Consider the following 22,820-nt stretch of genomic DNA (forward strand, 5'->3'; position numbering starts at 1 on the left):
AATGAATTTCTGTTGTTAAGACATTCAATCTGTGGTACTTTGTTACAGCAGCCCTAGCAAACAAATACATCATTCAATGTTAAACCCAAATTCCAAAGAAAATAAAAAAACAACCACAAAAACACTGAAAAGAGTGTTCGTTTGTTTTTTTGTTTTTTTGTTTTTTTTTTTTTTACAGTTACACATTCATAAGCTGATGTTTATTTTCATGGTAATTGATGGTAGCACACACAAAAAAAGATTCTCAAAATAAAGTGTTTACATATGGATTAACCTAGGTCAGAAGCTGAAGAGCTTCTCAAAAGAGGAATATTCCACAGAGGGGGGAAAAAAAAAGAAAGGAAAGAAAGAAGTTGGAGGGCATGTATTATTTATAGAATCTAAGGGAGAATTTTCAAATATGCAAAAGGAACAGAACAATAAGGAGGGTTAAGAGACAAATGCCCTTTCTTAATAAAACGATGAAATCACAAATGCTAACATAGATTAAGGAGATAATCATGAGCAGTGAGAAGAGAATTCATTTGGACATATCTTTTAAATTTTAATTCTTTACAAAGAATTGTGAATTGTTATATTTGCATAGTTAATCATTACTTTTTAAGTCTTTCAGTTCCTTGAAATTTCTTACTAAAGAATTGTCAGTAAAAAGATGTGGAATAAGATGTTTTGTATTGAATTTGAATATATTATTCACTTAATTACAACCTTCATGTAACAAAGGTTTCCTAATGTAGTCTCATCTAAAATTAATAGATATATACTTAGTGAGTCCAAATGTTTAATGAGCTACAAGGTTTATTAACATTTCCATTTTATTTATTTTTAGCTTTATTAAAGCTCATCTATTGCCCACAGGCGTGTGATGCACATATCACATAATAAAAAGGCAAAATTAATTTTAAATTCTTATTTAGCAGAATTTCCTGCAAGCAAATGAATACCAACATGGCTACATTATTTCAGAACTGCCAGATTTAAAATTGGAGCTCGAAGCTTGTATTTGCGTTTAATTAATCTTATATTTGTACGTAGAGAGAGCGCAAACAAGTGTCAAAGTTACCAACAGACCTATAAAATGACATTTTGGATAAAAATGGGTAGTTTCTGCAGCTTGGGGTAGTTCTACTGCTCAAACACACACCTCCCTCATCTATTGACTGATGGCAGAAATTACTAAAATGATTAATTCTTGTAAAAATATAAATACTCTTAAAGAGCGTAGCACTTTAAGTTATTCTCGGTGAAAACATTTGAGATCCTGCCTAAGTGCACATTTTTATAGCTGATGGGTGGGGCTTGGGAGAAAGTAGAGGAAAGAAGCACCTAAGATGGAGGCTGGAAGCCGTGCAACCAGCATTTGTCAGTTTCCTTATTTTACTTGTATCTATTCAGGATTCTATTTTTCCAAATGAACCTCTTCTCATGGAAACCATATATGGAAGTCAGAGATCCAGACGTTCAATAGACCTGGTCTAATGTAAATTTACATGCAAACGTTTATTGAGTATTTCTTATGCACAAGATACTGAGCTAGATTTTATGAGAGATACAAATATAAAAAAGTTCTCAGAAGCTTATAATCTGGAAGGGGTATAAAATAAGTTTAAAAATCACTAACTATATAGAAAGTAAACAGCATGGTGGGTAAGAACACAGATCCTCGGGTAACACTGATTTGAAGACGGGCTCCAACTTACAAGTCATGTAACCTCTCTGTGCTTCAGTTCCTCTCTCAACTGTGTAATGAGGCATGGCTTGGTAGGAGGACTAACGGGGTTTATATATATAAAGCACCTTGAATGGTATAAGCAAGAAGGATGAGATAAGCATCATTTGAGAAAACAATTTTAAAAAGTGAAAATGGAGTTCTAGGGAGGGCAAGATGGCATTTGAGGGAAAAATCAGGAATGGCTTTTCTAACACAGATAGCATAAAACAGACAATATTAGTGACCCCCCCTCTCCTGCATCAGACTCAAAAGAACTTCTCCACCTTTTCAGAAGGTATTGCTGCCCTTCTGCTGCCTGATGGCTTCACTTCACATGTGGGTAGTAGTAGTACTGCAACTTCTTCTTTTCCTTTGGTTTGTTCTTTCTCCTTGGTCACAATGAGAACAACTTGCACTGAAACTGTCATTTTATAACAAAAATATGTCAACATTTCACACATAATCTTCACAAAAATGTCAGTATGAATTTTTATGATGCAAGTGTCATGAATATCCTTCTACATTCATTTATTTTTAATATATGAAGAAGTAAGTTCTTGTCTGCTGGGGGAATAGAAAACATGAGATTAATTTGGCTCCTATCATGGTACTGTGTTTTAGAATGCCATGGACATTGGTGTGGTAAGGACTCAACCAAATAGTCTAGAATAAACAAAAAAATACTTTATCGTGTGTATACAAAGTACAATAGAATGCCTTTCCAAATGTTTGTACATCATTTACAATTCAAAAATAAGTCTTAATAACTGCACTACAGTGAATTAAACCATCATGCTGTACACCTCAAACTTATACAATGATCTAAGTCAATTATTTCTTAATAAAACCAGAAAAAAAAAAGCTCCACTACATACTCTTAAAATACTCGCTTTCTTGATTTTCTTTTAACTTAAAGAAGTAGGTATTATGGATTGAATTGTGTCCCCAAAAAAGATATGTTGCAGTCCTAATCCCCACCCCTACACCTGTAAACATGACCTTATTTGGAAATGGGATCTCTGCAAATGTAATCAAGTTATGAGGCCATACTGGATTAGAGTGGACCCTGATCAAATGACTGGTATTGCTATAAAAAGGAAAATTTGGACAAAGAGAACAGACAGACACAGAGCAGAAGGCTGTGTAATCATGGAAGCAGAGCTGGAAGAGCTGTAGTAGCTAACTGCAAGGCAAGGAATGCCAAGGATTGCAGGCAAATGCCAGAAATTAGGAAGAGGCAAGGAGGGACCGTCCCTCAGAGACGTCAGAGGGAGCATGGCCCTACTAACACCTTCATTTCAGACCCACAGCCACTAGAGCTGAGAAACAACATTTCTTTGCTTGAAGCCACTTGGTTTGTGGTACTTTGTAATGGCAGCCCTACAAAACTAATGCAGTGAGTCAATCCATCCATCTATGCATACTTACCGGGTCTGCTATGTGCTGAACACCGCACAAGTGCTGAGGATCCAGTGTGAGCAAGTGCAACAAAGTCCCAGTTCTTGGGTACAGAGGTTCTTGCAAAGAAGATGAACATTAAATAGACAAAATATACTATCATTCATGAAATTCAGTTGCAAAGATCCTACCCGAAGTACCTCTCTCAAGTCATTCTTTAACACAATAGTTTGTCAATTTGCTTTTTTTTTTTTTAAGATTTTATTTATTTATTCATGAGAGACACACAGAGAGAGAGAAACAGAGACATAGGCAGAGGGAGAAGCAGGCTCCACGTGGGGAGCCCGATGCGGGACTCGATCCCCAGGACTCCAGCGTCACGCCCTGAGCGGGAAGGCAGGCGCTCAACCACTGAGCCACCCAGGCGTCCCTGCCAGTTTGCTTTATAATCTTCATCAGTACATGAATTTATTGTGTTTGTTTGTCCTATGATTGTTACCAGTCTCCCTTCATTCCTTCCTCAGCTTTTAGAAGAGTATGTAGCATTGTGGAAACCCACTAATTGTTGAATGAATGAATGAATTTTAAAAGATACAGCATAAGAGAGTGTTTATTAAGGAGATGTGACCTTCTTTAAAAGGTCAAAACCAGCCTCCCTGTGGAAACGATATTTGCGCAGAAGAGTAAATAGGAATTAACTGCTCCCTGAGGAGTAATGAGAGTTAATTTGAAGAATAGACAGAAGAAAAGTGTTTCAAGCAAAGAAATTAGCATGTTTGACTGTCTGGTGGCAGGAAGGAATATTAGAAATGCATAGCACAAGGTGACTAGGGCCCCACGTGTGAAAGGAAAACTCCATCAAGTTGAGTTTGGTGAAGCAGGCAGTGGCCAGATCACTGAGGCCAGGATACTGAGGCCAGATCAAGCATTTTGACCTTGGCCTAGTAAACAGTGGAGAACTTTTTCAGGGTTTTCAAGAGAGTGAATGAACATATTTGTCTTTTAAAAATTTCCTTTTGGCCCCTGGCTACATATTGGAAGCAGACAAGAGTAGACATGAAGGATGAGTTAGGGGCCATTACAGCAGTTTGGATGAGAGATGGGGTAGCCCAGAGAAGGAAACTGACTATGAAGAAATAGTTTCAAAGGTTGTAGAGTGGCTAAAAAACAACAACAAAAACAAACGCAAGATTGTGATGGATTAAATGTAAAGTAGTAAAGGATGAAGACAAGGTTTCTGGCTAATGCTGCTGGGTGAATGGTGCATCATTTTTTTTTTTCTGATAAGGAATTGGAAGAGAATCAGGTAGCAGGGAGGTAAGCAAAAGAGTTTAGTTGTGACCATGCTGAGTTGAGTTTCTAATGACATACCCAGATGCAGATGCTAAGTAGGCAAGGTCACAGATGAGTCTGGATCTTGGCTGAGAGGCCTGGGCCAGTGACATCAATATAAGGAAATCCTAGGCCTAAAGACGGTCCTTGGCGAAGGTATTTAGAAAGAAGAGAAAAATGTCTTAGACTGTGTCTTAAAAAACTAAAACACTTGGATATATCATTACTTTCTTTGCAATCTAGAGAGGTGTTTTTTTTTTAATTCCTGACCATGATCTTTCCATTGTCTTCTTTGTTTTAAAATAATTAAAAATATATTGAACAATATCAGATCTTCTAAATTTTATTCTAAACACTGAGATCCAACATGTCACTTAATGGGGATTATAAAATTGAGTTTGCTTCAGATAGATCTACCAATGATAAGCATGTAGAAATTAAACCACTTGGCATTTATGTATAGTTGCCAACTCCGAGTAAGTTTTGGATAAATATTCCTCATAAGATATCAACTTGGCTTACAATAGTCAAACTTCCTATATAAATATCTACATACAAACCCAACCCCCCCCCAAAAAAAATTAATGTCATCAGATTGGATTCTCATAGCCTTCTCAATTTTGAACTAATCTTTCATTTTCTTTTTTTTTTTTTTTATTTTTATTTATTTATGATAGTCACAGAGAGAGAGAGAGAGAGGCAGAGACACAGGCAGAGGGAGAAGCAGGCTCCATGCACCGGGAGCCCGATGTGGGATTCGATCCCGGGTCTCCAGGATCGCGCCCTGGGCCAAAGGCAGGCGCCAAACCGCTGCGCCACCCAGGGATCCCAATCTTTCATTTTCTGATATGCCTTTGGAGTACTGAGAATTTCAGGACTAGAAGAAAAGCAAGAAACAGGGCAGTGACTTAATATGATGCCTAGTTCACAAAACTAACTTCAGGTCACAGAAGTGTCAAAAGACATGCAGGAGGCAATAACATGCACAGAGTTTTCTTTCCAATTGCTTTGAAAGGGGTAATATTAAGGAATGTTTATGGAACCTGATTTCCAGTTAATTCACAGGAAAATTGCAAATATTAAGATACTTCATTATTTATAAAAGTTAATTTCTAACTAACCTGGCTTTCAGGAGTCTTGCATCATAAAATTTATTTATTCTGTTCTCTTCTATCATTCTTGACTCAACAACTGATCACAGTTATAACATAAACACCCTTTCTTCTACTCTGCTTACTAGTCACATAATTTACCAGTGTTGATCGCACAGAATCATAAGAATTTTGGAACTATAACCCTCTTTAGAAGCTATTTGGTTCCATTTTATTCTCATAGGTGAGCAAAAGAAGCTCAGAAACATTAACTGACTTCCCTAAAAGCACACATGAATATGGCAAAATACATCATTAGTTTTGCCTTTCTTTGGTTTGAACCAGTACACTACCATTTGTATACGACAATTCATCTTTTCATATTTGGGAGGGAAAAATTGTACCAAGCTAGACATCATCTATCATTATACACAAGTTTTACCCCACTATAAGTAAGCTTTAATAGTAGACATAAATCAACTTCCCAATTATCTTTCAAAGGTTACCGACATCCTATATTGTATAATAAAACTCTTATGAAAGAATATCAATGAGCTTTAAGCTTTCCTCTCTCTGTTGCAGGATGAGGTCATATTTAGAATGTCCCTTCACCCCGTTATAAAATAAAATTGCATTTCTACGATGAGTCTATTTGTACTCTTCCTCAGTTCATAATATGAAGGGGACTCTTAAAGGGAAACCACATTATCTGTAACTCTCTATCAAGAGACTAGGGATTTGGGCAGCCTGGGTGGCTCAGCGGTTTAGCGCCACCTCAGTTCAGGGCATGATCTTGGAGACCTGGGATCGAGTCCCATGTCAGGCTCCCTGCATGGAGCCTGCTTCTCCCTCTGTCTGTGTCTCTGCCTCTCTCTCTGTCTCTCATAAACAAACAAATAAATAAATAAATAAATAATCTTAAAAAGAGAGAGAGAGAGAGATTAAGGATTTATTTGACTCTTACTGTTCCAGAAATCTCATTAGAATAAAAAGGGTTTGTAAACGCTGAATTTTCTAAAAATTGATTACAAATATAGTTTTCATCTCCTCTTTGAGATTAACTAATTTGCTTGTCATTCCTCTAAGTGACCCCTGGAAATATTACAATCCTCAATTCATAAGTAGGGAAAGACATTCATTCTTGCTTTAATGAAATAATTTTAGAAATGAGTTTCAGAGACAGTTATAGGATATCACTGTGGACACCAGAGAGGGCAAGACATTCTTTGGCTAAGTATGACTCAACATCCACAATCTCAGGATGTATTTATTTATGGAGAATAAATAGGAGAATTAGGAATATATTTAAGACTTCTTCATGTTCTCATTCCAAATTAAATAAAATCCATATGCCTGAGTCCCAGAAGACCCACCACCATCTTGACACTGCATAACTCCAGCCTCATCTCAGACCAGTTCCTCACTTACCTGCCCACCCTGTGTCCCTTGAAAGTAACAACTTACACTTGACTTAAGGACCTTTCTTTTAGCTTTTTCTAATGCCTGGAATATTCTTACCTTTGATCATCACATAACAGAGTGGCCTGCCCTGACCATCCTGTCTATATATACACTATTTATTACATTGGGGCCCTCCTATTACCCCGCAGAGCATTTGTTACTATTTCAAATCATTGCTATTTTGCAAGTTTATTATCCATCTCCCCTCTGCCCCCTGCCTAGACCATCAACTACATGAGGAAAGGGACTTTAATTCTAATTTGCTGCTTAGTCCCCAGGCACATAGATCAGTATCGAGCACATACCTGATGCCCACTTACTAGGTATTAAATGAATGTAAAATTGATGTTGCTTTAATACTTTATATATCTTTTGTTCACTCAACTACATTTATCGTCTATTCTGTGTGAGATAACTTGTTAGGTATTATCTAACAGGAAAATTTAAAAATATAATTCTTCAAATTCCTCAGATCTGGAGGAAACTCAAATACTAAAGCTTTAGAACTTTAGAACTCAAGTATTGAACTTGAATGTAGAGATCATCTAGTGCAGCTTCTTTGTCCTGCATAGGAAGGAAGGGACAGAGATAACAGAGTCTTGCCCAAAATAACACATTTTCACTATGTTTTAGAAAAGGAGTTCCTAAGTCAGAACCTCAATGGAATATTTATAGCACTAACATATGAAGTTTGTTTCCCAGCAATGAAGTAAATTTACTATTATATTTATAAATATTATCACTCCGATTACTACTACCACTTCCGCTGGACCCCTCTGTGGATATGACATAGCACTTTGTTTCCTGAGTATGGGAATGACTGTCCCTAAAACATATACCAAATCCTTTAAACACCAAACAATCAATTAGATCAATTCAGTCACTCAAATACATAAATTCTATCAACTCTTTACCAACTGACAGACTATTGCCTGCTCAAACAAGCTGACAATAACAAGGACTGCAGCTCAGGAGCTTGTTGCATTACCTCACATAGTGCCTGTAGCAGAGGGGTCAGGAAATAATGAATTGAGTCTGTTCCAAATGCTAAGTAACTGTCAAATGATGGCTGGACAGATGGATGAATGACTGACTGAAGGAGAGAATGACTCAGTTCTGGAAACCTTCTATCAGCAGATGCACACTGCTCTGTCCTGCATTTCTCACTGTGCTTTGCACAATGCTAGCTACAGCCCAGCCGAGAAATGGCATCATTCAGGGAATCAGAGAATCTTTAGGGTTAGGGGTAACTTAGAATAAGCCTTAAGGATTTGATTTCTCTCTGAGGACCTCACTTTACCAAAATTATCTCACCCCAATGTGGAAAATCTCTCCTAATAAGTAGCACAAAAAGCCCTGCAGGGGTGCCTGGGTGGCTCAGTTGGTTAAGCATCTGCCTTCGGCTCAGGTCATGATCTCAGGGTCCTGAGATTGAGCCCCACATCGGGCTCCCTGCTCAGTGGGGAGTCTGCTTCTCCCTCTCTCTCTCTGCCCCTCCCCCTGCTCATGCTCTCTCTCTCTCTCTCTCTCTCAAATATACAAATTCTTTTTTAAGGAGCCCTTCAGTTGCAACTTTAGTTTATCAAATATAATAAATCTCATTTCTTTTAACATATAGCAATGTTTTAGTATAGAAACATTTCATATTTTGACTAAGTGTATTGGGAAGTATGAATCGGGTGGGTTCTTAGTATATCTAAAAGGAGTCCAGTCAGGATCGTCCCAGGGGAGCCAAGGTTAGCTTGTACTCTGCATACTGGCACAGTGCGGCACTGGAGAGGTACAGGGGAGAGAAGGAGGAAAAGAGCTCCCTCTCCCCTGGCAGTCCTCCTCCTATTACTATCCTTTGAGAGTCTGGAAGCTCCCTTGACATGCTCTGCTTGCTGCCTGTATCATGGTAGCTTAACAAATCCCTTTTGCAAAAGCCCTCATTGTGCGTGTCCTAAATAGCACAGTCAGAAATCCTGAGCGGTACCCTCCCCACCGCTTGTGCTCTATCTAGTGCTCTCTCTGTCAAAAAGATAAATAAAATATTAAGAGAAGGAAAGAAAGAAAGAAAGAAAGAAAGAAAGAAAGAAAGAAAGAAAGAAAGAAGAAAGAAAGAAAGAAAGAAAGAAAGAAAGAAAGAAAGAAAGAAAGAGGAAGGAAAGAAAGAAAAAGGAAGGAAGGGAGAAAAGAGAAAAGAAGAAAGAAAGAAAGAAAGAAAAAAGAAAGAAAGAAAGAAAGAAGAAAACGGGAGGATGAGAGGGAGGGAGGGAGGAAGAACGAGGAAGGATCACCAGACCAAAGCAGAAAGAAGCATAAAGAAAACAGAAGAAATAAAGAAAGAAGACAAGACAGACAGACACGAACGAAAGAAACCGAACATCACAGCCTAAGAATGAAAGAACAGAAAGAAGGCAAGAAAGAAAAGAGAGAGGGAGGGAGGAAGGAAAGAAAGAATCAATCAATCAATCAATCAGTCCTGAGGGATGCCTGGGTGGCTGGGTCAGGTAGGCTTCCAACTCTTGATTTTGGCTCAGGTCATGATCTCGGGGTTGTGAGATCAAGCCCTGCGTTGTGCTCTGCACTGGGCATGGAGCCTGCTTGAAATTCAGTCTCCCTCTGCCTCTGCCCCCTCCCCCGTCCCCCCCAAAAAATTGAAAACAGAGAAAGGAAGGGAGGAAGAAGCGGGGGGAGGAAGGAATTAATTCTGAACTATTCCTTACACATTAAGAACCTAATATTTCATATTAAATTAGTAGCCTTCACCAAAAGCTACATGACATGGCAGTTAGGTTCACAGTATGTTAGTGGTTAAAAGTTCCATACATAATGTAAGTTATTAAAATGGCTAATAGGCTCTGGAGTCTTGCACTCAGGTCCTCGCCACACTTGCCAGCTGCCTGACCCTTGGAACATTATTTAATATTCCTAAGCCTCTGTGTTTTCATCTGTGAAAGCACAACAGTAGTATCTGTTCCACACTATTACGTGTGAATTACATAAATGCTTGAAATGCCTGACACACAGTGGACCTTCAAGAAAAGTGATGAGTAGTAGTAGTAATGAGAGTGTAAATGGCTTAAATACTTCAAGCACCGACTAAAGCATGGGCATATCCAATATGTATTCAGCAATTTTATTTTTTTTTATTTTATTATTATTATTACTTTTGTATTCAGCAATTTTAAACTTAACCATGGCTTTCCCATCTACTCACCACTACAGGATCCAAATAGGAGTAAAGGGATAAAAGTGAACCACAACCTGTCTTCTCTAGAAGAGTTTTCTAATTAGCACATTAACTAATTTACTCCTTACAAATGTGCAAGTTGTAAACACAAATCGTTGTCTCAGACATTGATAACTGATTTTACAAATGTAAATGCAATACAAACTCCTTGTAATTACACACAATTAAGGATTGCACACCATAATTTCTCCTCACATTGAACTTTTTATTTAATGAATTTATGATTCTAACAAGGAGACTGTGTTAGAGCATTAATTAAAATCTGTAGTATTTTGGTTCAGTATGTAATTTTCATTAAAGAGATCAAGTATGGTCAATAAGAATCTCAAAAATTATTCATTCTCCAAATGTTTTAAATTTAGGTCTTCTGAACATTCTACTATTAGCAACAATCTTTTTGTTTTTTACTCTTCAGATTTAGTGAATTGCTAGAAGGTAATAATACTGGATTTTTTTTCCTGGATAGATCTGATTGAAACTGTGTTTTGCACATAAGAGGGGCTCAGAATCATTATAAACTGATTCAATTGCAAATTTCTTTGTAAATTTTTGGAAGCCTTAACTTCAAAACAAAACTAAAAAAATATAGCAAACAGGAGGATGTGATTAAACACCAAAATATTTAGTTAAAAAATCATCCTAAGATGTTTTTCCACGTGAGGATAAACAATAACAAAATACCCAGTTGATTAAACAACTTACTCATTTCAAACACCCCAAACTACAAGTGGTACTAAAAAATATTAAAATTTCACCCATAATGCTTTAAAAATAGTTCATAATTTATATTTGAGCTAGAGTGGGTTTAACGATATTTCTTTTTTCTTGATAAACAACTTTTTAAAAAAATAGTGCAAAAAACTGTCTATTTTATCTCATTGCTGGTAATTCATTGTGTACTAATTCCTGTTATTGGCTATTCAATGGCTATTACTAGGGATCTCTCTAAAATCAGTAGAAAATCTTTAAAAAATTTTTAAAAAAAGAAAGAAAATCTTGCTTATCAAGTGACAATCTTACATTCTTTCTTTTTTGTCATTTTTATATGTAAAGAAATAAGGGGTGGGGGAGAGACTTGAAAAGAGAAAACCCTGAGCGGCTAGACTCCAAATAATTGGAAGAACTACAGCGCCATCTTGTGGAAGAAAGTATCTAATTAGTGAAATGCTTTGATTCTATTTTTAAAAAAGTGAATACTTGGCCACCACCTCTAATTTCTTTTAATGATATATTATTTTAAACCCTTTAGTCTAGTATGGCAAACAGCAAAGGACGCTATTATCTAAGGAACTAACATATATACAGAAACCAGATGAACTATGTCTATTTTATGGATAAAGAAAATACAAAGTTAGTATCTTTATTAGAGGTTGTCCCACAAAAGAAAGATCCCATAAAGAGGGTGAGGGGTGGGACAGGAATAAACCTGGAGGTCTTGGTTGCTCTATTCTTCTTTTCAAATTGAAAGGAATAAGGAAGCCCTTAACATGACTGCCATGCAGTTTCTGAAAAATTTATCAAGGAAGGATTTCCTTTAACATCCATAATCATAAAGCAATAAAGTCAAGGAGGTGGGAAGGGAAATTAAGGCTGGTTGGGTAAAGTCAGAGTAGCACAGATCTCCTCCTTTATTTTAACTCATTAACCAAAATTTACTGAGAGCCTACAATGTGCCAAGCACTTGGCACATTCGCTAGGCAGAGGGAGCGAAAAGGTGAATGATACACATAGTCCCTCCCTAAAAACACTTAATGATGAGTGAAGTACACAGATCATTTCAAAGTGGAGGAAATGCTCAGGAATGCCAGTCTGGGAAGTCATTTTATCTACTGGACATTGAACAGAACTTCAAGGAGTAGAACCGCCACCAAATGGGTACAACCAAATGGTGAACCCTGCATGAATCCAATACTCCAACATACTTTTCAGAGCACTTTTCAGACTATTGTGTATCCCATACAAACCCGAAAAAAGCATAGAGTATAGAATTTCCCTGTTGTAGAATTAAACACCCTCTCCTTCCTCTGGGCTCCCATAACAATTTGCTTATGACTTATTATGGAACTTAACTCCGTATGAATAATTATTAATAATTATTTACCTGCCTGCTTCTCCTAAGACAGCAAACTTTCTGAAAATCAAGACTGTCTCACTCACTTAACACCAACCATAGCGTATATTGAGCACTCAGCTCATGTTTGTTGAACTGAATCAGTTATATTTTGCAATAGTATTGGTTTGGCTACAGTGATAAGCTTCTGAATAAGAATAATGCAGCTATTCCTTAAGACACCCAGACTAGCACTATAAGAGGGACACCCATTTATTTCTAAGGTTATCAACTACCGAGCTCTTGTGTGGGGGCTTTTATGCCTGAATCAATTTTTAAAACTTCCATTTCCTGGGGCACTTGGGGGGCTCAGTGGTTGAACATCTGCCTTTGGCCAGGGTGTGATCCCAGGGTCCTGGGATCAAGCCCCACATTGGGCTCCCCACAGGGAGCCTGCTTCTCCCTCTCCTATGTCTCTGCGTGTGTGTGTGTGTGTGTGTGTGTGTGTGTGTGTGTGTCTCTCTCTGTCTCTCATGAATAACAAGAAAAAAAATCTTTAAAACTCCCATCTCCTAAACAAAAAAGGACAGTGGATAAGAGAAAATTTGTGTCTATTTCTACATCTGTTCTTTTAAATTGGGGGTGGGGAGCTTAAATATGATTTTCCCCCACAATTTTCTAAATCTTTTTTCTTTCTTTTTTTTTAAAGATTTTATTTTATTTATTCATGGGAGACACACACACACACACAGAGGCAGAGACATAGGCAGAGGGAGAAGCAGGCTCCATGCAAGGAGCCTGATGTGGGACTCGATCCTGGCACTCCAGGATCACGGCCTGGGCTGAAGACAGGCGCTAAACTGCTGAGCCACCCAGGGATCCCCTAAATCTTTTTTCTTTAAGCAAATAAAAATCTAAAGAGGCACCTACCTGACATAGATCTGACAAGAGAATAAAGTGAGAAAATTAATATTATCCAAGATGACTTAAATCTCCCAGAGCAATGCTTTTGCTCTTGCTTCTCGTCTCCTCACACCATCCACTCTCAATTCTGAACTCCCACTCACCCCCTTGCCTGGACTTTATTTTTCATCTAAAATAACATCTGATTACAGAAGAGTTAGCAGCAGCCCAGAAGGAGAATGTGTTACAAATCATTAACAAAGAGCATTTTGGAACCTAATTCCTGTCTTTCTAGACTAACTTTTATTTCTTTTTTTTTTTTTTGGCCACATTTTAGGCACTCACCTCAAGCTATGCACATCAATGTGCTTGACAGCAAAAAGAAACAAACATCAATAACTTTTAAACCACTGGACATAGAGATCTCTAAAGAAATCACTGTTAAACAACAAGTTCAACGTGTCCTACACTTGCTGTGCATCGGGGCACTAAAATAGGGAAGGCTACCAGTGTGGTTGTACTATATGGAGGCACATCAAGTATCGAATTCTCAGCAACTCTATTTTTAAGTGAGGGTCCACAGTTGTATATGCTGGTTTGCAAAGAAGAAATGCTTCAGTAGTCATTTAAAAAAGGGAAAAATCTTGATGTGAAATAACAATTCTTTTAGCTCTCCACAGGGTCAAGGATTTAAGCAGTGCATTTTATATGCAATACTGCAAATCTGTCTCATTTAAAATGCCATCCAGACTTGTAGTCTTATAATACAAAGTGCTAAGCACAAAGCTCATTTTACAATCTATTTCTTAATTCCGACTTTTGATTAAACAAGATAGTGACACAAAAGGTCCAGGCATAGTATCTGGTACTTAAGGGTTTCCTTCCCCTTTGCCTTTGGAAGAAGTAAGAAGACTGGGAGCGTGTCTCTCATCAACTTGTAAAAATGATAAAACCTCTTTCAATCTGTTTCTGTTTCTATCTGAAGGATAATAACATCACCTCAAGTCACCGGAAGGGGTAAAAAATATAACTTGTAAATAGCTAATTGTAAGTAGTTGCCCAGTAGAAAGAAGCTATTATTGTTAGTGCTGTTATTATTTTTTTTGGAGTGGTTTGGCATAAACTGCTCACTCAAACTTCTAACCTTTACAATTCTCACTGAAACCCAAATCTAAATAGACAAATTACACTCAAATCTTGTTGGTATTATATAGAAAACCTCAGAGGTGAGGTGGCTAAGCACTTTTATAATTACAAATTTTTGAAATGCTAGTTTTTTCAGTGTCAGTTCAGTCTTGGGGGGTTTAATAATAAAATGGCATTATCTATATTCTAATGTTTCTTCATTAAAAATCAGCTTCCAAGGAGAGAATCCGGTTGTATCAATACAAAATCCCAGGAGTGGCTGAGAAACCTGAGAGCTTGTCAAAAAAGACAAGAATGGGTCCTTTAGTAGCTCTGAGGTAGTTAAGTTGAAAATGCCAAGGAAAGTTGTATTTTTGTGGTTGTTATTTTATTACCTTTTCCAGCAATTTTCCACTTGAATGCCTTGTAAACTTGTAATTTAAGCACACTTTATTCTTTATTGTATTTCAATCTGGGAGGCAAATAACTTCGTCAACTTAATCGAAGACCGGGAACCACCAAGAATTCTGGTTAGAGTTCTAGTATTGATTTCGCTCTTAATTTTCCAGTAATTAAATTAGGACAATAACCAGACTACTTTCAGGACTGTGTTGCAAGAACTCTTCTGCTCCATTTTTAGTTCTCCCTTCCCCCTTTCACTGCCAGTGTTCAGAAAATTTGTGGAATTGAATTTATCACAGTAAAATTGCTTCCACTGAACAATCTCATATTAAGTAAAATTCAGCATAAAAATCATTTTAATGGCTTTCCTCTTTCCTACAAACTATGCTTATTCCCTTTTTCTCAACACGGTTCTCAGTGCCCCATATGAAACACATGAAATCAATTTCTCCTGGTTTTGGTCACTCCAATCATTTCCCCAAGCCCCAGAGAGCCTACGACTGAGCTCTTGAGCACTCCATTATTTTCAAAAACACTTAAAAGTACAAAGGAGAATCCAGTCAAGGAGAATAAGACAGATGATAACAAAATGGTCTGGTGTCCTGAAACCAAAAAAATTCAAGATGGAAGTGATCAATTAAATTAAACACTGGTGATGAGCAAAGGAAGATGAGGGCAAAGAACAGGTCCTCAGATTTGACAGGGGGTGGTTGCTGTCGGCTCATACAGGTGTGGTTCTGGTGAAATAAAGTTCGATTTGAATTGTCATGAAGATGGGAACTGAGAACATGGAGACACAGATTTGCTCTATAGGATAGCAAATAAGTTGGTAGCTATCATGGACAAAGAAGGAAGGGAAATTTCTTGTCTTCGTCCATTTAAGATTGTTGATTAATATTATAGCACTGATGGCAGAGAAGGAAGGAGACATGTAATGATGCAAGACAAAAGAGAGAATTATGATTTTTGAGAAAGTGAAAAGAGATGGAGTCTAGGGCACAAGTAAAGGGTTGTCCTAAAATGGGGAAAGAGACACTTTCATTGTAACAGAAGGCTACAGATGCAGGCAGGCTGGTTGGTAGAAAAAAATAACACTACTTTCTGATTGTTTCATCAGTGAAATAAGAAGCAAAATCACCCACTAAGAGTGAGGAGAACAGAGGAGTAGTTGGAAATTTGAGAAGAAAGAGGAGATGGTGAAGCTGTAAACCCCTGAGAGAGAAAATAAAGCACTTAGGAAATGGGAACTGCGATCGACTGAACTGCAAAGCCTAAACTAAGGCTCACTTGACACAAACAGACATGAAATTTAAAAGAGAGCAATTACATATTCTGGTGTTTTTCTCTGGCGATCAACTACAGGCTTGGGAAACATTTATGGACTGTTTATTATGTGCCAAGTACTGTTCGAAGCATTTTACTTCTATTAATACCTTTGAGCCTGCAACAACCCCATGAGATAGGTATGGATGAGGAACCGAAGGCACAGAGCCATTAGGAAACTTAGCCAAGGTCACACAGCTAGTATCCGCTACCCCAGGATGCAAAGAGTGTAGGTCCAGAGCCCACATCATTAACCACTAAACTATACTACCTTTCTGCAAATAGTTGGGATTAACCAGTGTTGGTTTTCTGCCACTTGAGTAAGGCAGAGGGGAGGCAAGGGACCTGAGGGTGTTTGCAAGTAATTAGACAATGGAACCTAAAACTGGACAGGGAGGAAGTGAGAATAGGAACTAGAATAGGAACTAGAATAGGATCCTGCCTGGCTCAGTCAGTAAAGCATGTGACTCTTGATCTTGGGGTTGTGAGTTCGAGCTCCACGTTGGGAGTAGAGTTTATGTTAAAAAAAAACAAAAACAGAATAACGAAATAATAATTTTGTTAAAAATAACAAAATAAATAAATAAATAAATAAAAATGATGTCATCAACGGATTGGAAATCCTGGTGTGATTGAAGAATTACCATGGAGGCAGTGAGTTGAATGAGATGTTAGAAATTGAGACTTTGATGGCAGTACAGTTATTCATTAGGACAAAATCTAAGGCTTGACCAGAAGAATTGGAAGCTAAGGTCAGAAGGAAAGGAAGGATGAGGAAAAATTGTAAGAGAAAAGGTCAAGGAACTTAAAAAAAATCAGGGGTTGGACGGATTTTCCACATGAATCAGGGGTAGTGGGGGAAAGAAAAATGTGCGCTGGGTGTTACACGCTGGGTGTAACACTCTTCACCAACTGAGAAAGATGGACTAGAAGAGTGGGAGATTACTGCAGGATGGGAGGATGGATAGAGTCACACAGCCTTGATCCAAATACGGGTTACCTGACTCATCCCAGTTTGTCCAGAACTCTCCCAGTTTTAGTACTGGAAATCCTACATCCCGGTCCTCTTTGAGCTGGGGATTCTGAGAGAGGAGGAAGGACGAGGTATATCATGGAGAAAGCAATAAGAGATGGATAATACCTACTCCATCTCCAGGCCCTGATGATGTGGCTGTTACATGCAGCTCTTCATCTCAGAAGGTGAGATGTGAGCTTTGCTCAAATGATCTCCTTTATTTGAAACAAAAGTTTCGAACACATTTTCTTCCCATTTTGTCTGATTGTTCCTCTAAGGATAGTGATCATGTTTCCGATCTCATTAAACCTAATATGCTCTAAAAGCTATAGCTAAGTGTCTATGATCAATAAGTGTTGTAAGTGCCTGAACGGGCTCAGCGGGAAATACTGCTCAGTTGACAAAGTCATAGCCCACAAAAGAGCCTGAGCACCCAGGGAAGGATTAGTAGACAGAATCAGCCCACTTTCACGTGTCTGCAGTGAGAAATAGCTCTGCCCGAGAAGCATCTGTATCCTCCACTCCACTATTTCAAAGACTTCTGGGGCTAAGGTTCAGAGAACATCCTATTTCACAGATAAAATATTAAAGGTACTTTAGAAGTTACTAGAGTCACAGCAACCATCTTCTTTGACTGAACCCTTGCATGAACTCTCCACTCAGATTGTGCATGAAATGTAGTTTCTGTGTATTTCCAGTTTCACATGACAACAAATGCTCTATGATATTTTCTGATTTGTTTGAGGACCGTACGAAATTTGTGGCATATTCCTGGATTTCAAAATTGCATGTGCGCAAAACAAACAAACAAACAAACAAACAAAAAACGGCTGAAAGAATATACCAAAGGTTAAGTAAACAATAATTCAAAAGCTGCAATGAGACCACCAGGCTGGTATGAGCTGTCTTCCAGGTCTTTCCTACCTTCTAACTATACATACTCTTCTCTCTCCTTGCTCTTGTCACTAAATTTCTCAAAGGCAAAATCTACATTTCTTCAACTCCAATTCATCCTGGGCCTACAATCTGACTTCAGCCCATTCTGTCTTAGAAAGTCACCAGTGATTACATTGGTAGTCATCTCTGAGAAAGTCTCAGTTTCCTATGCTTGTAATATTTTGAGCAAATAGGGACTCCTGGGTGGCTCAGTGGTTTAGCACCTGCCTTCGAGCCAAGGCATGATCCTGGAATCCTGGGATCGAGTCCTGCATCGGGCTCCCTGCGTGGAGCCCATTTCTCCCTCTGCCTATGTCTCTGTCTCATAAATAAATAAATAAATAAATAAATAAATAAATAAATAAATAAAAATATTTTGAGCAAATAGAGAATAAACTATTTGCATGTAAATATGAGCTGATGGTTATATATTTGTTAGTCTCACACGAGTTTATAAATCAGAAAAAAAAATCCTTGGATAGACCACATATCTTAATTATAGGTCTAAACTTCCATCTCTCCTTGAAATTTCAGAAGCACTTAAAATCATTTGCTATCTTTTTCCTGAAATTATCTCACCTCTGTCCTATTTTTAAAAATATCTCTTCTCAAAAAAAAAAGGAAACCTCTTATTCACCTATTATTTTCTTTTCTTCCTTCTACCCCAAAATTAGTTCATTATATTCCATATAATTCTTGAACTTTTAGCAACATTTAACTGCTTTTTAAATTCTTTCAACTCAAAAAAATAAAATAAAATAAATTCTTTCAACTCTTTAAAATTATTTTAAAATTCTCTTTCCCGATATATATATAAATATAAATATATATAAATGTGTATATATATGTGTATATATAATACCTACTCCATCTATATAACATTATATATATATATATATATATATATATATATATATAATGTTCTTTCATTAGTGTCCTTAATGGCTTCTTTTCTTCCTCCTGTCTCCAAAGATAGGTAATCCCCAAGAACCAACAGCAGGACTTCTCCCTGCTTTCTACGAGACTAATCTTCATTAGCCATGTTGTTTATTATTGTGATTTCAACTGCTGTTTCTAAACAGAATGTAGTCCAACGAACCATTTTATTTCTACCCAGGTCTCCAATAGTTATCTCACATTCTATCTAAAATCCCACTCATCTTCCCAAGCAAAACCAGTTCTTCTGATTTCCTTAACTCTGTAGAAGAAGCCACCAACTTCATAGTCACTCAAACTTAAAATCTCTATTTCTTATCCATCCTAGTCAGAAAGTTTAACTTATTCCACCTCCACTCTAGACCTGACAATCATTACTTCTCTAGGATCATAAAAGCTTCTCAAGTGCCTCTCTGTCTCAGTTTTCCCATCTTCCAGTCCACCTAGAATTTTCTTTTCTTTTTAATATTTTATTTATTTATTTTACAGAGAGAGCGTACAAGCAGGGGGGTGGGTGGGGGCGGGTAGGAGAAGCAGATTCCCTGCCAAGCAGGGAGCCCAATGCAGGACTCGATCCCAGGACCCTGAAATCATGACCTGAGCCGAAGGCAGATGCTCAACTGACTGAGCCACCCAGGTGCTCCCAGAATTGATTTTCAAATTGATCTTCCGAAACCTGGTATCATAAGCTCCTTTATTCAGAAGCCTTTAACAGGCTCCAACTGTATGGCTAAAGAAAGTCAAACCTCCTAACCTGGCACCCAAGGCCCTTTCAGGCTGTGTGTATTTCTCCAAAGATACATATCTTACAACAGAGTCACATCTCTCAGGCTCTAAAATCAGACACAAGAAAATCATGAATAACCAAAATTACCCTGGAAAAGTCCTTCGACAGGACCTCCACTGGAGACCACGAGCTGGTTCAGCACAGCCAGTTTTTCCTCCAGCATTGGAACAGATTCCTGTCTCTTTGGTTGAGCACCAGATGAAGTAGTTGGCTTGCTTTTAGGGTCCATTTTATATGAAAAATGCATATATGCATATCTTTAAAAATTAGAATCACACTCAGCTCAGTGATATGCTCGCACTTGAGAGACACCCAGAACAGAGGCAAACTGAAGGCACCAAAGATTCTCAGGCTTCCTGTCACGCTCACTCCAGGCAATCACTGGGAGGAATGATGGGCAGCATTGCCAGCACTATCTAAATTGTAATGTTTCTCTTTTTTATTTCTAGGATTGTTAGTTCCTTTTGCTAAGATAATGGCATTCCACCGTTACGTCTTTTTAAAAAGTTATTTAGATACTTGCCTTTATTTCCCCCACCCCACCCGAGCATCGAGGACAGGAATCAGGCCATATTCCTATTTACATCTTTACAGCACATAACACTGTACTGATTCACCCTGTAGATATTTTCTCAGCGAACCAAATTCGCCTTGATTTGTTTCTAATAGTTAAGTGAATAACAGGGTAGTTTTAAACAGAATATGCCTGATGGTAACGTCATTTCCTATTTTATTGAGAATCCACGTCTTTTTCTGTATGGACGTATTGACAAAGTCTTTTCTATTGAATCACTTCAGAGCAGCAGCTATTTTTTCTTTTCTAAATAAACTAATCTATTTCACGCGTATTAATAAAACAGTAAACTCCAGTGGAGGCAGCGAAATGGAGTGATGTATGCTTAGTGTCTATACCTGATAACCAAAATACGCATGTTAAAGTATATTTGACACATATTCATATGTCTAGATGTCAAAATAATGATAACTTAGAGTCGTGATTTTAAATAACAAGGAAATAACTGCTGAGTCATCATGATTGTATGAAAATCATGAGGAAAAAAAAAAAAAAAAAACCTTGATAGCATCCCTGCATTAAACTAGGTAGTTTGCCAATATTATTTAAATATACTCGATAGCTAAAAACTCCCCTAGAAAAAAAAAGCCATAATTCTACTACCCTATGTAACCTAAGATTGTAACTAGAACGATATTTAAGTAGCTTGATATTTATAATATTTAATATTGATACTGATATTTATTTATATTTACATTTAAATATTTACCTTGGGGGAACCCAGAGCTGCTTCTGGGACTCAACTTAAATAAACCACCCTGTGCATTTTGGGGTGGAACACACCAAAGTGAATTTTGGACTCGCTGCCACATCCTCTAGGTACCTGTGTTTGGTCCTTCCTGAAATTCAGTGAGAGAACCTACCCTGTAGCATCCGGGAGTGCACACCTGGCAGGTCTGAGAAGTCACCTGGAGCTGGGGCAGGGCTGATGACCGTGTCCCAGGAGCACCAAAGGGAAGCTAAGGAGGGGTGGGGGGGACTCGAGGTGTGTCACACGGCCCCGCTTCCCTGGGCAACACCTGCCGGGCCTGGAGAATGTTCCTGGGAACATCGATCCCCCCCACCCCCTCCCCGGGAAGGTCGGAGCTAGAGGGCCCTGGGTGGGGGTGGGGTGGGGGGGGCTGGGTCCTGCAGGCTGCCCTCTAGGGGCAGTGGAAGGAAACGGCTGCACCATGAGGTTCATGTTCCAAACAGCAGCCAGTACCTGACAGGGGCCCAAAGTAGAGGCACCCCCAATGGATGTGGGGGTGGGCCTCTGGCATTTGGAGCTGGACAAAGATGCTTCTGCGTCAATGATGCGAGGCGTGCTTAGTAGAGAAAAACCTTCCTACCTAGACATGTATTTGGGTTTTTCCCATATGCCCAAGGATGTTGCCCTGAAGGAGAAAAGCTGTAGGTCGGAATCAGGAAAGAACAGAATGTATCCAGGCTTTGGGACCAGACAGATAGGTGTCCACATTCCAGCTTCCCTGTTTCCCAGCATGATATCTTTTTTTTTTTTAAGATTTTATTTATTTATTCAAGAATACACAGAGAGGAGAGAGAGAAGCAGAGGCACAGGCAGAGGGAGAAGCAGGCCCCATGCAGGGAGCCCCAAATGGGACTCGGTCCTGGGTCTCCAGGATCACACCCTGGGCTGCAGGCAGCGCTAAACCACTGAGCCACCCGGGCTGCCCCTGGCATGATACCTTGAGCAATATATTTAGTCTCTCTAACCTTACCTGTAAAATATAGAGTCTGATATACAAAGTGCTTCAGAAATAGGACACAGTTGATGGAAGGAAGGTCTACTTGTTATTTTTATTCAATCTAATACAACTGGGATCTCTGAGAGTCTGGGCGGTTATCATTCAGTGCTGTCCCTAGCTGCCTTTAATAAAATGCTGGGGATCCCTGGGTGGCTCAGCGGTTGAGCGTTTCTGCCTTTGGCCCAGGGCCTGAGCCTGGAGTCCCGGGATCGAGTCCCATGTCAGGCTCCCTGCATGGAGCCTGCTTCTCCCTCGGTCTGTGTCTCTGCCTCTCTCTCTCTCTCTCTCTGTGTGTCTCATAAATAAATAAGTAAAATCTTTAAACATAAATAAGTAAATAAAAAGAAAATAAAATCTGGCACCTCCACCTACCAAGACTCCAGATCAATAAGAGCCAGACCAAATATGAGATGCCACAGGAAAACCTACTGCTCCTAAAACTGCTGTCTTTTGTACTCTGGATATAGATTTTTTTAATCTTTCTCATGAACATCAGAAGGTAGCCTATCTATCTAATCCCCCTCTTAGAACATCTGATATGCCCAAACAGAACTTTCATCTGTGTGTTGGTATTTTTGGTTCTCCAAGGGGCCAGGAGCCTCATCCTGAGTTAAGGGGGCCAGAAGCAGCAGGGTGGGAGTTCATGTAATGGGAGGGACCAACCTACCCACCTAACACCTGCCAGTCTCCTTGACTAGTGTTGATCGATACACCTAGGCTCAGATTATTTTAATCCCATCTCATTCTGTGCCCCCGCCCTGAAGTTTTCCCTCTCCCTTCTGTTTTTGCATGA

The 22,820-nt window shown here is 38.6% G+C and overlaps 1 protein-coding gene across 1 annotated transcript in view; it reads right to left on the reverse strand.

Annotated features, from left to right (window-relative positions):
* Nucleotides 1-21,207, reverse strand: part of NELL2 (neural EGFL like 2) — a 381,289-nt gene extending 360,082 nt beyond the window's left edge. The window contains exon 1 of the mRNA XM_038577411.1: nucleotides 21,143-21,207. The gene's annotated coding sequence lies outside the window, so the exon portion shown is untranslated. The remainder of the gene's footprint in view (nucleotides 1-21,142) is intronic.
* Nucleotides 21,208-22,820: the final 1,613 nt, after the last annotated feature.

The sequence above is a fragment of the Canis lupus genome, chromosome 27 (assembly GCF_011100685.1).
Source record: "Canis lupus familiaris isolate Mischka breed German Shepherd chromosome 27, alternate assembly UU_Cfam_GSD_1.0, whole genome shotgun sequence".
NCBI classification, from domain to species: domain Eukaryota; kingdom Metazoa; phylum Chordata; class Mammalia; order Carnivora; family Canidae; genus Canis; species Canis lupus.